General features: G+C 41.3%; 1 pseudogene; it reads left to right on the forward strand.

Annotated features, from left to right (window-relative positions):
- The first annotated feature begins 4,483 nt into the window (after positions 1 to 4,483).
- On the forward strand, positions 4,484 to 7,867 carry LOC115677590 (disease resistance protein RPV1-like; annotated as a pseudogene).
- The last annotated feature ends 1,033 nt before the right edge of the window (positions 7,868 to 8,900 follow it).

The raw sequence follows: 8,900 nt of genomic DNA on the forward strand, positions 1-8,900 counted from the left end.
CGCCGGGCATCGTCTAGAACTCCCGCCTAGACGGAACGTGTCGTGACCATGCACACACCTCAACAATCATTACCAATTCTTATCTTTGTAAATTAGCCCAATGTCAACTAAATCCACCAAAATGTCATGGTAACACCGATCAGTTCCCGAGAGAGAGAAAAACCGAGTATGCACAGAATCGAGGCCAAACTGGGCAGTAACATAGTCACCGAATTTCCTTTAAAATAAATAGTAAATCAACTCCAAAAATTCTGAAATTTGGATATGTAGCATAAAACATCTTGATAAACATTTTCCGTGAAGAACTCAAAACCCAGTTCCTACTGTAAACACCTCTTTTTGTCACTTGAAATCAGACAAAATTCAACCCGTTCGGTCAGGCCGTCTGACCATCAAAATGCATTTCATCCAGTACCCAAATCACTTTGGAAAGCCTTCAAATTTTTATATGTCATAGACACGAATGTTCTTAACAATTTTTATGAAGGAAGTTTCTTGAAAAGAGGTCTGGAAAAATTTATATAAAATCGGAAAGACCAGAAGGTCGGGTGAACAGTAAATCCGGCAGACTGAATACGGTCCAAAAATGGACTTACGAATGACCCTAAATGATCTCCAAAAATTCCAGATTTAATATATGTCATACTTCAAGATGTTATGAACAACTTTCATGAAGAACACTTTCTCAAATTCGGCTCACAACAGTCACAGAGAAAATAGCAAATACCAGCGACGCAGCAGCAACCTTATCAGAAATCAACCAACAAGCACCACCAAGCAAACCAAGCACAATCAGCCACTAAACCAACTATTCACAGCCCTTAAACCATCCCTAACATGCTCATTAGTCACCCCTTAGCCTAGTCAAGGGTTAGGAAGCCACTTACAAGAGAGCCTAAGCAAGACAACCTAGCAAGGGAGCAAACAAGAGCCTTGGCACGGCAACGGCTACTCCGGCGAAGCAACGGCGAGGGCGGACAGCGGATGGCAGCTCAGGTGGTCGGTGATGGTGTGAGGGTGATTGTGGGATGGCCGAGGGGTGGTGATGGCGAGAGGGAAAAAGGGGAAGAAAGCGTCTCGGTGGGGTGTTTGGCGCGAGGAGCAGCAGCTGCGGTCTACGGCTCCGGCATGTCTCCAGCGGCTGGGAAGGCGAGGCTGTGGTGGTTGACGAGCAGCTGGTATGGTCGGCTGGAATGGGAAGCAGCAAAAGCCAGAGGAAGCAGAAGCCGAAGAAGCAAGCAGCAGCAGCAACAAAACAGCAAAGAAAAGAAGAGAAGGAAGAAGAAGGCAGCAGAAGGAAGCAGCAGCCACGTGAAGCATCATGGGCAGCAGCATGGGTCAACAGTCAGCAAAGCAACACGTGAAGGTGCAGCAAGAAGTCATCAGCAAGAGCAGAAACAACGTGAGGGAGTCAGCGGGCGTGAAGGAAGAGAGGAAGTCAGCGGGCAGCAAGCAAAAACAGAAGTCAGCAGTCAGCAGCACGTGAAGAAGTCAGCAGAAGCAGCAAACAAAGTAGAACAGAAACGTGGGGTCATCAGTCAACAAAACAGGAGCAACGTGAAGATCATCATGGGAGTGGGTGGAAGAAGACAGCAGCAGAGGGAGTCAGCAGAAAGGTCAGCAACGGCGTGGGGTTCAACGGGGGAGGAGGAGAGGAGAGAGAGAGAGAAAGTCAAACGACTTGAGTGCGATCCGACGATCCTCGTTCAATTCCGAAAACGATCCAACGGCCCACGAAAAACCATAATTATAAATTAGAAAAAAAAAAAGCCAAAAGATAATAACTAAAACACACTACGAGGGAGGTTTACTAGTCCAAATCCGCACCCAGTCCAAATTTCACTTTTCGCATATCCCGAGCAATATCGAGGCTGGCCACAATAATATCGACACCGTCCAATTAAATTCGTCCCGGAACTCCGAGAAATTCGATACCAACGTTTGGGCTCTAAATAACGGTCAAATTCGATCGAGTGCGATTCTAGCGAAATCTCAATTTTAAAAACGATAACCGAGAGTGATCAGTTCCCGGGCGAGATTTTACTATAAGCACACTGACGAATTACACGTTTTATAAATTCCAAAAATGGGTCGAAATTCGGAATGTCACAAGATGTACGTAGGTCTACACAAATGTAGCTAATCTATTTGCAATCCTATTACATGATGTAGGAGGAACTTTAACAACCCATACACCCAATAAGTAGTAAAGACTTAATAATGTCTAACAAAATACCTTTTTAGTCAAGTTTAACTTTCTTCTCAAATTATCAGCAAATTTCATATGAATGATAGTCTAGATTATCAGCATTTACATGCTTCAAAGAATTTGGGTGAGTATGTAAATCCGATCCCAACATTCATGCTTCTGGGCTGTGTGGAAAGAGATGATCCCTGGCCCTACAGATGGGCACTTTTAAAAGTAAGGTGAATGATGTTAAACTTGACTTTTCTAAAAAGAAGGTAAGAGAAAAAAGAGTCATTTATCATATAGGAACAGTTTTTGTTGAGTTCAAACCTAACCCGCACAACACGACTTACCATTTTTAAGGAAAAATTATCCAATCAGTCCTAAATTAATTGTACGAATGTCAATTTAGTCTTAAACTTTCAAATTTTGCCAATTTAGTCCTAAATTTTTGTGCGAAATTTCAATATAATCCTTCCGATCAATTTTCGTCGGAAATTACTGACGTGGCGGTCTGGTCATTTGGCATATCATCATGTCAGCGATTTTTGACGAAAATTAACTAGAAGAACTACATTGAAATTTTACGCAAAAATTTAAGACTAAATTGACATATTTAGGGTTTGATTGGATAATTTTTCCATGATTTGGTTATGTTTTTCTCCCTTTCTTTTTCTTGGGTGCATGATGATTGATGTGATCATTTTCCTTCTGCAAAATGCAGATACTGTCATGATTAGGCCCCGTCAAGGAGAATTATCCCACCAAACCCAATTTAGCGCTGTGATTAACTACTACAACACCAATATTAATTGTTGACTTATGAGCCCTCAATGACGGCCCACCGCGGTGTCAAACTGGTCATCAGATCTAGTTGAAGTACATCGTATCGTCTAGGCTCGATGCATGCCATCATTGCTCAAACTTGACCCCAGATCTAGTCAAGGGTCATTGAGGCTTTGAGCTCGACGTTTCTAATTTTGAGTCAGGCCATGGCAACGAAGGGAGAGAGAGAGATGGGTTGAAGAGATGCAGCCAATGGTGGGGGCTAACTTGTGGAGGACGTTAGTGGTGTCGATCGGACAGGTGGCGATGTTCATGGGGCACAAGAAGGGTGATGTTAATCGGTCGTATGATGAAGAGAAAGAGAGAGAAATGTTGTGGCAAAAGAGAAGATATTTCATGTGATAATCGTAACACGTAATAGGGATATGTAATGGGATAACTTAATGAAGAGAGATTATTTTCAACATTTAAGCGTCGATTGAGATGACATGCATATTAATAGGCAATGTGATTTAATCGATTACATCACGTCAATCGAGTGACCTATCCATGGAATACATTTCCCTAGTAGATGAGTAGTTTAATCTTTTAGTTAATGATTTTTGCCTAAAGACGAACATTGCAGCAAATGTCAAAAACTAAAATCCTACTTGATGTAGAAACAAAGTCTGAGAGGATTATCCAATTTTCTCTAATATGATTAAAACTAATAGAAGCTCAAAAACAATCTTCATGTTTTATCTCGATTTCACTTTATATCCTCAGCTTTTTAAGCTATGAATCCATGATTTTGTGCCATCACTTCTGTAGCTTTGTTTTCAGATTTTAAATTGGTTATTATATGAATGAGACGAGGAAACTTCTAGGATGGGATGACGACCCAAAGATTACAATAATCAAGGTGATTGTTTCATGTACAGAGGAAAAACACTTTCGGACTTGTGATGAAGTTCTCTAATAAAAAAACTTAGAAGATGGACAAGGATCATTTGACTTTTTGCAGATTAGCATCTACTTGTCGTGTTCTGAATTAGATAATCAAGTTTTCGGATATTCAAAGACTCGTAAACGGAGTTCTATATTTTGGCATATCTTTTAATAATACACAAGAATTTTCCGAACAATTTCGTAACCTGCACGCCATTTTTTTTAATCAATCTCCTTTGTTTCCACATTCAACTAACAAACGCAATTACCTAGCAATATCGCAGAAGATGAAGACCGTGTTTTGTCATTTTCACGCGTCCAATTCAACTAACAATCACAATTACCGAGCAATACCGCAGAAGACAAAGACCATGCTTTCTCATTTTTACACGTAAACTAGGAATCCTTCTTAGATTGGGAATTAAACTTAAATTAGGAAACCTACCGACATGAGGATTTCCACTCAGAAATGCTGCTTAGATTAGGAATCCTAGGTCAACCTATCACGAGTCTCCGCTTCCTAGTTCTCTTAGGTTTCCCAGTTCCATTAGGTTTCTTGGTTTTATTAAGCTTTCTTGGGCGGTGTAGGCAAAACAACACTTGCCAAAGTCATCTTCAACCGACTATCGTCTAACTTTCAAGGATGCAGTTTCCTTGGAGGCGTTCGAGAATCATCACGGCGCAATGGTCTAGTACATTTGCAAAAGCAGCTATTGTCAAAGTTCCTCGATCCTAGGTTTACCGACAATATTTGTGATATTGATGATGGGGTCAACAAGATTAAGAGAGCACTTTGCAATAAAAAAGTGCTTATTGTTCTTGATGATGTGGATGAGAAAGAGCAACTCAAAAGTCTAGTAGACAAAGATAATTGGTTCGGTTCTGGTAGTAGGATTATCATAACTACCAGGAACAAAAGTGTTATAATGATTATGGGAGAAACAACAAGTGAAGGCCTTGTAAAAAAGTCTGCAAATGTTTCAACCTACGAAGTACGGGAATTAGAATTTGATCATGCTCTTAAGCTTTTCAGTAGACATGCCTTTAGAAGAGACTCTCCACCTGATCATTATGTCTCCCTTTCAGAAAAAGTTGTCTCCACTTTGGGAAAGCTTCCTTTAGCTCTTGAGGTCACAGGATCATCTCTTAACGGTAAATCTGAAGCATTGTGGGTAGACACATGGAAGAAGCTACAAAAAGCCCCTCCCATGGAAGTCCAAAAAACATTGATGATAACTTATGAAAGGTTAGATGATGCGCAAAAGCAAGTATTTCTGGACATAGCTTGTTTTTTTTTATTAATGTGGATAAAACATACCCTTTCTACATGTGGAATGACTGTGAATACTATCCATACGATGCCATTGAAGTCCTCCTTCTCATGTCTTTGGTAAAAATCAAAGATGACAATGCTTTTTGGATGCATGACCAAGTGCGGGACCTTGGAAGGGAAATTGTCCGTCAAGAGAATTTCAAAGATCCATGTGAGCGTAGCAGAGTGTGGAATCATGAGGAAACCCTAAGCATTTTGAAGCGAAAAGAGGTATAAAAAGGGAACAACATTTTAGTTTCTTGTGAACTGATGTGAATTATTCTTGCAAAATGAAAAGTTAATCGTTATTAGCACTTGCAACTATTTGCTTAGGACCTTCACATGTGGACTTCTTGGTGTTTACTTTGTCAGGGAAATAAGAAAATTGAAGCACTGTCACTAGGATATCGTGGAGACACTGTAACGCATGATGAAGTTGCTAATTTACAAAACCTGAGGTTCTTTGAAGGGAATGGGGTGTTCTTTGTTGGAGACTTCAATAATCTTCTCTCCGGTTTAAGATGGCTTTCCTGGCAATATTGCTCTTCCAAGTTTGCGGCAACCAACTTTCATCTGACTAATTTAGTCGTTCTTGACCTTTCATGCAGCGATATTACGGAGGAATGGATTGGCTGGAACCAAATCAGAGTATGATGCGACTCCCACTCCTTGTATATGTACATCGTTTCTTTTGTCATTCTTTTCATATAGGTTGTTTCTTAATATCTATTTTATTGAATTGTTTTGCCAGGAGGCAAATAAATTAAAAGTACTAGATCTCAGCAACTGTGCATACTTAAGGAGAACACCCAATTTATCTACAATGGTGTCCTTGGAGAGATTGATTCTGAAAGGCTGTCGCCACTTAATTGAAATTGACCCATCCATTGGTAAATTAAAGCTCCTAACTACATTGAACTTGAATCGATGTCAGTCTCTTCAAGAGTTGCCTGAAGAAATAGGAGGTCTACAAGCTTTGACAGAGATTGTCATGCCTCGTATGCCAGCTGATTTTAAACTTCCGGAGTCGTTTGGTAATTTAAAGTCATTGTTGACCTGCGATGTATCAAATATGCAGATCAGCAAATTGCCATACTCGATTGGAGGGCTATTGAAACTTAGGCGGTTAAATTTATGTCAATGTACGAAGATAAAGGAACTTCCAGAGTCGATTGGGAAATTACAATCATTAGTCGAGTTGGATTTGTCATTGACAAGTATTAGTCACCTACCCGATTCAATCGGCAATTTGAAGCAATTGAAAGTACTTAGAATGAGCAACATAAGTGGGATAACACAATTAACAAGTGCGATTGGGCTGGTGGAGAAGCTTGAAGAGTTAGACGCTAGAGGATGTCGCAACTTGATGGGCGAAATCCCTGAAGAAATTGGGAGACTATCCTTTTTGAGGATTCTAGACCTGTCAGACACGTGTATATCTGGATTACCCACCACGGTGAGTCGCCTCTCTAATCTCCATACACTTAATCTAGAACCATGTCCTGAGCTTAAACAGTTGCCAGAGCTTCCCCCAAGCTTGACTTGTCTGAGATGGGCCACCGATACTGTCATTGATTCCTACAAAGACATGCCATATGAGCAGGATAGTGTCTCTGCTCTTCCCACAAGCACCAGTACTCGATCTCAGATGGAAACACAAACATTGTCCTGCAAAAACTTGCAATTCCTCCCTTTGCTCTCGTCTAGTTTAAGAGAGTTTGAAGTTCAACCTTTGGTGACCACACTATTGCCGGATTTTTCCAATTCAAATAACTTGTTCCGTAGTTCGATTATATTTGATGCTGAGTTGGGCATCCTCCATATGCAGCAGTGCACGTTTAGAAAACTGGACGCACTTTTTCAGTTGGAAATTGAAAGATTGAGATATTTAAAGATGCTTTGGTGCGAGTTCCTTCCAGAAGTACTTGATCTGTCTCGCATGAAGAATCTGCAAGAGGTGCATCTGCTTGGCTGCAAGTTGCTCGTCGAGATTCACGGCCTTGAAGAATTGGGATCCCTTTGCTTCCTATCGGTTGTGGATTGCAGTTCCTTGGAAAGGATGTCAGACCTATCAAAATTGAGAAAGCTAAGGAAGCTTAGAGTAGGCGAATGTTCAAAGCTAAGAAGCGTGGAAGGTCTGAACCACTTGGAATCTTTACAGAAGCTGTGGATTCACGATTGCAAGTTGTTGGAGAGTTTGGCTGACACCTCAAATCTGGACTTAAAATGTTCCACTATTGAACGTTGCGAGCAGATGCCCGACCACGACAGTTATTGTAGATGTCATAATGTCACCTATTCCAAGTTTATTGTAACCGAACACTCTTGGATATTTTGAGCCGGTTATACGAAATCCCATCCAATGGAAAAGTCTGCCGAGTATTATCGGACACCCGGATGTTGCTCTGTAAGGAAGTCAGAATAGGATAAGGGATACTATGGTCCCTTAGTTTTGTTTTGTTTCTGAATTCGAAAAGCTCGGCACATGACCTCGACCAAGAATGACTTCGTCCTGGATTGATTCGCCCATGGAGCTCAAGCTCAGAAACGGTTGCAGATTGGGGCAATGTGGGAAATGGAGAAGGGAGTTAAGTACCATCTTAGAAATATTACAGAATGGACGAGAGACGTGAGGAGTAGTGCATGGACGTGGAGCCAAACTAAGAGAAACTAATTGTCTTCTGCTGCGGATTAGGCTACAAAGACAGAGATTGAAAAAGAAGAAGAAGAAGGCATGCTCAAATAATGCTAAAACTCGGTCGACTTTTGATCAGGTTTTGCACTTAGATTCTGTCAATGAAGGTTCTCAATTCCAATGCCTTTCAACTTCGGTTTTAGTTTTAAGTTTTTTTTTTTTTGGTCAGAACAAAGGTTTTTCATTGAAATCTTGAAACAGAGGAACACAGAAACGGGGTCTCAAAACAAAGCAGTTCAATAAGGGCCTGCGGAGGACGGGTCAACCAGTGTTCGGTAAGTTTTTTTCCCCTAAAAGTCTTCGCTACCCAGTCCGCCACTCTATTACTGTTCCTATTACAATATTGCAACTTTAAATAAGGAAATAAAGGAAGCTTCCCGCGTGCTTCGCAGATCAGGGCATGCTGTTCCCATAGCAGAGACTGTGAAGACTTCACGCTGTTGACCACCGAAAGGCAATCTGACTCCAGAGTTATTCATTCACTCGCACGAGAAGAGAGAAAATCGAGGGTTTCCACCAAGGCTAAACACTCTGCTTGCTGAACGGAGGAGACGAGTACGTCCTTAGCAAATCCATCGATCAAGAATCCAGACGAGTTGCGGCACACACAAGCTATCGATCCTTCATAAGAACTAGGTTGGTGCGTAGCATCTATGTTTACCTTAATTTCTCCTCTTTCTGGGGGGGTCCAGACTTCGTTCCCTTCACTGATTTGAGCTTCCCCTTTCCTGTTAACATTGTTCCATCTGCTGTAATTCCTGAGCAGTATTTGTCCTCTGTCGACCAACAATTTTGGGTCCGGGAGGTGGTTTTTGAATACACGGTTGTTCCTTGCTTTCCAGATTTCCCAGAGCACAATCAAGACTAGCTCGAAGTCAGGTGAGTTGTTATTTTTGCTGGGTAAGAATTCTAACAGCCAGTCGCCAATTCTGGAGATTTGATACTTGGAATTTTGGATATTTAGCACAGGCGCTTCCCAGACTTCCTTCGTC

The sequence above is a fragment of the Syzygium oleosum genome, unplaced genomic scaffold (assembly GCF_021117445.2).
Source record: "Syzygium oleosum isolate NSW1041296 unplaced genomic scaffold, Sole_v2.1 Sole_v2.30, whole genome shotgun sequence".
Taxonomy (NCBI): domain Eukaryota; kingdom Viridiplantae; phylum Streptophyta; class Magnoliopsida; order Myrtales; family Myrtaceae; genus Syzygium; species Syzygium oleosum.